The 7,528-nt window shown below is 35.5% G+C and overlaps 1 long non-coding RNA gene across 1 annotated transcript; it reads left to right on the plus strand.

The window, feature by feature from the left end:
- The first annotated feature begins 5,600 nt into the window (after positions 1 to 5,600).
- Positions 5,601 to 7,314, plus strand: LOC113334740. The gene is made up of 2 exons (XR_003352925.1): positions 5,601 to 5,823; positions 6,822 to 7,314. It is a non-coding gene; the product is annotated as an uncharacterized LOC113334740 (long non-coding RNA).
- Positions 7,315 to 7,528: the final 214 nt, after the last annotated feature.

Consider the following 7,528-nt stretch of genomic DNA (forward strand, 5'->3'; position numbering starts at 1 on the left):
ATCCAGGTTTGGGGGTAGCTCATTTTGTTTCACAGCTTCACTTGCATGCCTATCATATTATTATTGTGTGAAGCTGTTGAAATGTTTACACTTCGTCTTTTGGGTTGATCCTCAACTCTTTAGATTGTTAGTGTATGGTGAATTTTTTGTATATAATCCAGTAGATAAAAATTTTAAAAATCCTTTTGTTCCTTTTGTATATATTTTGCTAATCCAATATGATCTCGGCTGAAATATGTTGGATTTTTGCCTTGAATAACGGAGTTCTAATCTTGCTTTCGCCGACATCCGGGTATTCTCTTTCCTTTTTCTCTGCCCAGCATGGTCCTATTCGTATGTTGTAATTTTATTCATCTTTTGAAACATTGAGGACAATGTTTAGTTTAGGTTTGGGGGTATAGAGTAGATATCCCGATAACATGCTATATTGAAAAATTTGAACTCTTCCTTTTTGAAAAAAATGAAAAAATCAAAATAAAAAATTAGAAAAATGATAAAAACATAAAAATGGAGCTCATTTACCTTGAAATGTTGACTCTTGTGCAAATATGTAATTATTAGGAGTCTTAGTCTAGATATTTAGGCACCCTGATTCTAGCACAATTCACATAGTGATAAGAAACTTGCACGCGCACGATCTACCAATACATGTATAGCCTCATCCTTGAGGTGTTCTATCAGAAGTTTTAGTTGCCAATCACTTTAGAATACTGAACGAAACTTGACTAGCTTGTTCTTTGGTTGGTTGGGATAGAAGGTGGAGGTTACATTAAGAAAGACAACCATCGAATTTAACTGGGTGCATCAAAAAGGGCTACCTCTTGCAAAGTGTCATGTAATTTTTTGTTTCTTTTTGTTATGTATCAAAAGTGTTAGCATGTTAAAAAAAAAAAAAAAAAAAAAAAAAAAAAAAAAAAAATCAAAAAAAAAAAAATCAAAAAAAAAAAAATCAAGTATTTATCAATTCCATCCTCTCTTGTTCCAAAAATAAAAGAGAGTAGTCAATGTAAATAAGAGAGTCATGAACCTATTCGAGTGAATCAAATCGTTTTTGCTTCGATTGTGTCTTATGTAGTTACATAAGATTTCCTTGCAATTGAACAACTCTCTAACTAGTTCATTTGAGTCATTTGAACTAGTTATGGTGAAGAAGAATATGGTTGATATGAAAGTGCTCATATGGCTAACCATTTGTTTAACTATTGTTGAACCAACAAATGTACATGTTTGGGTACGTTTACACAAACCTAAAATCGTGCATTTCATGTGTGTGTAACAAGCTAAGTTTTCAATCCAAAGGTTGAAAGATATTAGCTTGAATCTAATCATGTTTTCATCTAACGGTGAATATTGAATGCTTTGTTACCAAGCTAACATTGATTGAAAACCCTGATTTGAAAGACTATATAAGGGAGAAATCTAGCAACTGGGAAACCTAATCCCCACACCTCCTGCATAATACTAGTTGTATTAGCTAGAGTTGATTCTCCTTTAACTTTAGGTTTATTCTTGTAAACCAGGTTAACGACTTGAAGACTTCATTGGAATTGTGAAGCCAGACCGATACTACATTCTCATAATTGTGTGATCTGATCTTGCTGATTCTATCGTGTTGAGTACAATCGTAACGATTGGCTTGAGATTCATATCTCCGATAGGCAAGATATAAAAGTAGTCACAAACATCTTCGTCTCATCGTTTGTGATTCCACAATATCTTATTTCGCCGCGTCGATTAAGGTTATTGTGAGGTGATTGATAATACTAGGCTGTTCTTCGGGAATATAAGTCTGGGTTATCAATTGGTTCATGTTCACCTTGATTTATCAAAAGAAGGAACAAAACTTGTAGGTATTTCTGTGGGAGACAGATTTATCTATTACTGTAGACTTTTCTGTGTGATACAAATTTGTTTATTAAAGTCTTCGACTTTGGGTCGTAGCAACTCTTAGTTGTGGGTGAGATCAGCTAAGGGAATCAAGTGTGTAGTATCCTGCTGGGATCAGAGACGTAGGAGCATAATTGTACCTTGGATCAGTGTGAGATTGATCGGGGTTCATCTACAGTCCATACCGAAGTTAGTTTGTAGTAGGCTAGTGTCTGTAGCGGCTTAATACAATGTGTGTTCAATCTGGACTAGGTCCCGGGGTTTTTCTCCATTTGCGGTTTCCTTGTTAACAAAATTCTGGTGTCTGTGTTATTTCTATTCCACATTATATTTTGTTATATAACCGAAATATCACAGGTTGTGCGTTAGAATCAATCAATTGGAAATCCGACCTTTGGTTGTTGATTGAAATTGATTGATAGTTGAACATTGGTCTTTGGTACCGTTCAAGTAATTTCTCTTGTATTCAATTAGACTAACAGATTACTATTTTCTTGAGTAAGAATTGAATCGAGAAAGAGAGATATTAACTCTTTGATACACTTTGTTAAGATTGAGTCTAGTTGATTCTCTTGAAAGTATATGTGAGTTTGTCCATACATATTACTAATCGAAATATTGGGTGAGGTTGTTGTACCCCGCTTTTTCAATATCTATCGACTGACATCCCTGCAAAATAGCTATGACATCCGTACATCACTTCTACTTTAGTATATCATTCATGCAAGGTGCAATTTCAGCAAAGCAACGGAATTAAAGCAAACCAATGGAATAATAAAAATGTTCACGTCAACTAAAAGCGTCTACAAAAACGGTAACCATCCAACTTTTACCTTTTTACAATTGCACTAACAATAGTGATATAACGTAAAAGTTTATGCTTTAAATACTTGCTCGTTTCTTCAAGACTCCTGCAAAGACGAGCAAAGTTCATTATTCGAAAATCAAAACTTGATTTTATAAACCGTAAACAACTCACATGATATTTACCGTTTGAACATCCACCAACTTTTCAAAATTGGACAGACATCCATTTTAAAATTAAGACTTATCTAACCATGGAGTTCTTGAGCTCAACTACACTTTCTATCCTAGTCCGAGACTTAGCTATAGTAGACTAGAAATCAAGACTTATAGTTTTGATCACTAACATTGACAAACATGCTTGATATAGCAACGCATGCGAGTTCGACCGAGCAATGCTCTAATAATCTCCCCCTTTGTCAATTTTAGTGACAGAACTATCAATACATATGGAATACAAAAAATAAATGAATTAACTTTTGTAGCTCCTATTCCACATGCCTAATCTTCAACATTACTCGAAATCTTCGTCACTTCCAAGTACTCCAACGATCCCAAAGGTTGTAAGTTCAACATCATCGTTGTTGAAAATCCGTAGCTATAACAATGAGAAAACAAGAGTTCTCAATCATTGTTATACAGTGTCATAGTATTATTATACATCATCAAAGTTCAATTGTATCACAACTTCGACAACAATACTATGGTGATAGTATCACCCCCCCCCCCCCCTTAGTCAATACTCCATCTCACATGGAAACGACTCCCCCTTACATAATGATACGAAAACCATATGTATGTGTAGTGTGAACTACATGTTAATTCTCCCCCTTTTTGTCAATAAAATTAGCAAAGGTACGAAAACGAGATCCTAATGAAATTTCCAAAAGAGACATTTCATGACCAAAAGAAAGCATATATCAACTTGTTTAAATGCAATCATATATCCAAAGCTAAATGCATTCATCAAGGAGTTTATAAAGATACAAGATAACCCCTATAATATTCCACAGCCGCACTCCCCACAAAGATTTGACGATTAAGCACAAGTTCAATTAAGAACTCTCCCCCATAATATGTCATTCCCGAAAGAACAACAAGAGCGACCTTAATTTCAAAAGAAAAGAAGGATTTCTTCGGACATAATTAAATCAAAGCGACAACCACATACTCTTTTGTCAACAGTGATATCCTGGCAGATGACATTTCTAAGGGTCTGGTATGCTTAATTAAGCAACTGCCAGAATCTTCAAATAAAAAGTTCCAAATTTCTCTATATAATAACAGAGTTTTTTAAAACGTTCTCATTCACCGGAGCTCCACGTTCACTAGAGGTTCACATTAATTGTCGCTTCTGGTTGATTCTGGCCCCATCATTTATTTATTTTTGGAAAACTTATTACATTTAAACAAAAAAAAAAATCAGGAAAATATATTTTTTTGCTAATAATAAGATAGCTAAATATTAAATAATTTTTTTGCCAATAATTAAGAGAATCTATTGGGCTCACGAAATATTATTTCGCCAATCACATTTTACAAAATAATAATAATTATTATTTTATTTATTTTTTTGAAAGAAGGATTTTATTAAGAAAGGATCTTCCTGGGGTACTAGGTCCCTATCGAGTCATTCATTACAATTACATGAAGGAAATTTGGGCAAGTGTGATCCCAGATGCTTGTGGACAAGTTAGTGTTGTTGTTGTTTCCTATTTGTAATTGTTTCATTGCTGCGTAGTACGCCAGTCCATCCTCCGTCTGGTTTGCTTCTCTGTACGCATGTGTAATCACGTACCGGTCTAGTTGACTTAGATGGTGTTGAATCTCTCTTAGCATCGTTTGAATGATCTAAGGGGCTTGTGTGTTGTCCTGATTAATCATCATTACCAGCGCTGTGGAATCCGATTCAAAATGGATCTGCTGCCATTCCTTTGTTGTTACCATTCGAGTGGCTAGTAGGAGGGCCCACGTTTCTGCCACCAAAGCTGAAGTTTTCTCAATTGGCGCCGCCATAGCCATGATGACCGCTCCTTGTGAATTCCGGCATATCCAACCTGCACCTACAGTTTCTGGTTTTCCTTCTGGTTGGCTTTTACTCGCTCCATATGTATTGATTTTGAGCCACCCTGGAGTCGATGCTAACCATCGAACCCAGATAGTTCTCGGGTTTCTTCTTGATTGGCGTTGGGCATGTGGTTGCTGCATGTGTGACTGATTTATCAGTTTATGCTCAACTGCCCATTTGTACTCTTGGTCTAGCAGGATCGAGATGTGGAAGATATGATTCGGAGTTTGGATTGTGTTGTTGTAGACATTCGCATTTCTTGCTAGCCATATATTCCATATCATGAAGCAACACGTTGTGAAGGTTCTTTTGTTGATTTGAGGCTCAAAAACTCACTGAAGTTTGATGGTGCTGTCACAGGATTTGGTGCCGGTTATCCATTGGCACGAAATCGATTTGTCGGGTTAGGTTGGTTGTTGCCGTTACTGTTGTTGTTGTTGGTGTTGGTGACAATGGTAGCCGGTATTGGGAGGGTAGTATTACTAATCCATCATAAGGGTTGTGAGTCATATTGTTAGGATTATAATGTGTACACCAGAGCTCCCACACTTTTTTGGCTCTAGGACAGGTGAAAAGGCAATGTTGGACTGTCTCCGATTATAGGTTACACATAGGGGCAATTGTAGAAACCCAATTGTAATTTGATTATTGACTAATCAAAGTACAATTTAGAGTGTTTATGTCTTGTATTTGTTTTTGTGAAATTAGTTTAGTATCATGTTAAGTTTGTGGCAGACTACCACTTTGACGCCTAAGGTCCGTGTCATGCTTTTGATTAAAAATTTCTGTTAGGGGTATGTTCGGAAATGAGTTGTGATAGAACTCTTATAGCCTATCCATCTAAGTTTTTGGTACTTGGTCAATGGAAGGAAACACACATAAAAAAATCGACGAGAGATTCAGGTGAAAAGAGATACAATCAGAGCTCTAGAAAATTCGTACCCAACCCTGGTTACATCTTGAGTGATTGGAAGTGGTGGGTTTAATGTTCTAAGCTACTGAATTTCATGGAGATTTGGAAGTAATTGACGCAGGGTTTTTTTGTTCTTGGTTTATGATGGAAGGTACGATATAAACCTTATTTCTTCTTACTCCATTTTTTGTCAATTTTTTAATCAAATTAAGTATGAAGAACCTAGGGTTTTGGTTTCAACTCTGTCTGGTATTGAAACATGATAGGAATTTGAAATAGAGGAGATTATTGAAACACCTAGAAACTTAGGGTTTTCTTTTGAAACCATCTTTTGTTTGTTGTTTCTTTTAAACTCTTGATACTGATTCATGATAGGGGTAGAGCCTTGCTAGAGTTTAGAATTAGATGAAGTGTAATCTTACTTGACACCATAAATTTTAGATTTTATATGAGAATTTGCTGAACTGAAATTCACAATAGCACTTCAGAATTTTCACATACTGTCAAGTGTTCTCTCAACCTTGTTGTAAATTTTTCAACTTTACGAGTTAACCTGAATAGATTTCCCTATCTGAAGTGACCTAGGGATTTCATTTGGAGTTGATTTTGAGTTTCAGATTACTGTGATATAATGGTGCTAAGAATTTGATAAGGATTTGATATCACGAATCTACAAATCATCATGGAACTAGGGCTCTAGAGAAAAATTTAATGAAATGAATTGAACATGCTACGTCAGTTTTTTTTCTTGTATAACTTTGGATTGTTTTGACCTGATGTTTGGCATGTTAAGTCTTGAACTGGATTAGGGACTATTTCCTTAACCAAGATAAACCTCTAAATGAGAATTTAAGCATGGTGATAAGTAATCAGTTCAATTTTTGCACTCCGAGCTATGTCAGTCTCAGTAGCGATTGTTTCGCGCTTTTGGCAGTCATGTTTTTCAACCAGTTGAACATATCTACATCTTGTTTTAGCCTTAGTTTTACTGATAATGTTTGGAATCTTCTTTAGTAATTCTATATTAGTATCCATTGTCGCAAGGCGTTGTACTGTTTCCACTTTTCGGCTAGGTCAGTGTATTTTTCTTTGTAGATCAGGTTCATCAAGGTTGTTCTGTTTCTCTAACTTAGCTTATATGTGTTCAAGGTGTCTTCGGATTCGATAAGCGGGCCACGAGGGTTAAGGTTTGAATTGTGAGTTGGGGTGGGAACATGCAAAACTCTTTTATAACCGTTAATGTCTCTTTTCAAACTATATTTATGCATCTAAACAAACTCATGCATTGCTGGTTTTTAATTCTCTAAAACCCTGTTGATTCCTTTGGCCTTTCTTTCACTTAGAAAGGACCTAAAATATTGCTTTCCTGTATGAATGTTATGGGAAACAAGAGTTTCCATTTGTGGTATATAGGAACTCTTCTCCTCCATTTATAACTATTTTCTTTCGATCTTTTATGCTATGGATAGGGCGATACACCACAATATTACTATCTTGGTGCTGAAATTTGGCATTAAATATTATACGGTGTTTGAGGGAGGAGTAAATTCCATATACGTGATTGTTATGTGTGTGTGTGTTGATCTTCTTTAAACATTTGGTGTACTTGATTGTTTATTTCAGTGGGTCAAATGTTTATCAATGTCTGAAAATTTGCATTTTTCGAAAGTCAACTTTGATGATTATATTTGAGGAGTGTAAGTTGAAAAAGCGGGGGTCTAACAACACCACCCAATATTTCGCTTAGCAATCTGTATGGACTAACTCCGAAATACTTTGCTAGAGAATCAACTAGACAGTCAGACTCAATCTAGATAAAAGTATCTCAAGGAGTTAATATCTCTCTCTTGATTTGA

Source organism: Papaver somniferum, chromosome 1, assembly GCF_003573695.1.
Source record: "Papaver somniferum cultivar HN1 chromosome 1, ASM357369v1, whole genome shotgun sequence".
NCBI classification, from domain to species: Eukaryota; Viridiplantae; Streptophyta; class Magnoliopsida; order Ranunculales; family Papaveraceae; genus Papaver; species Papaver somniferum.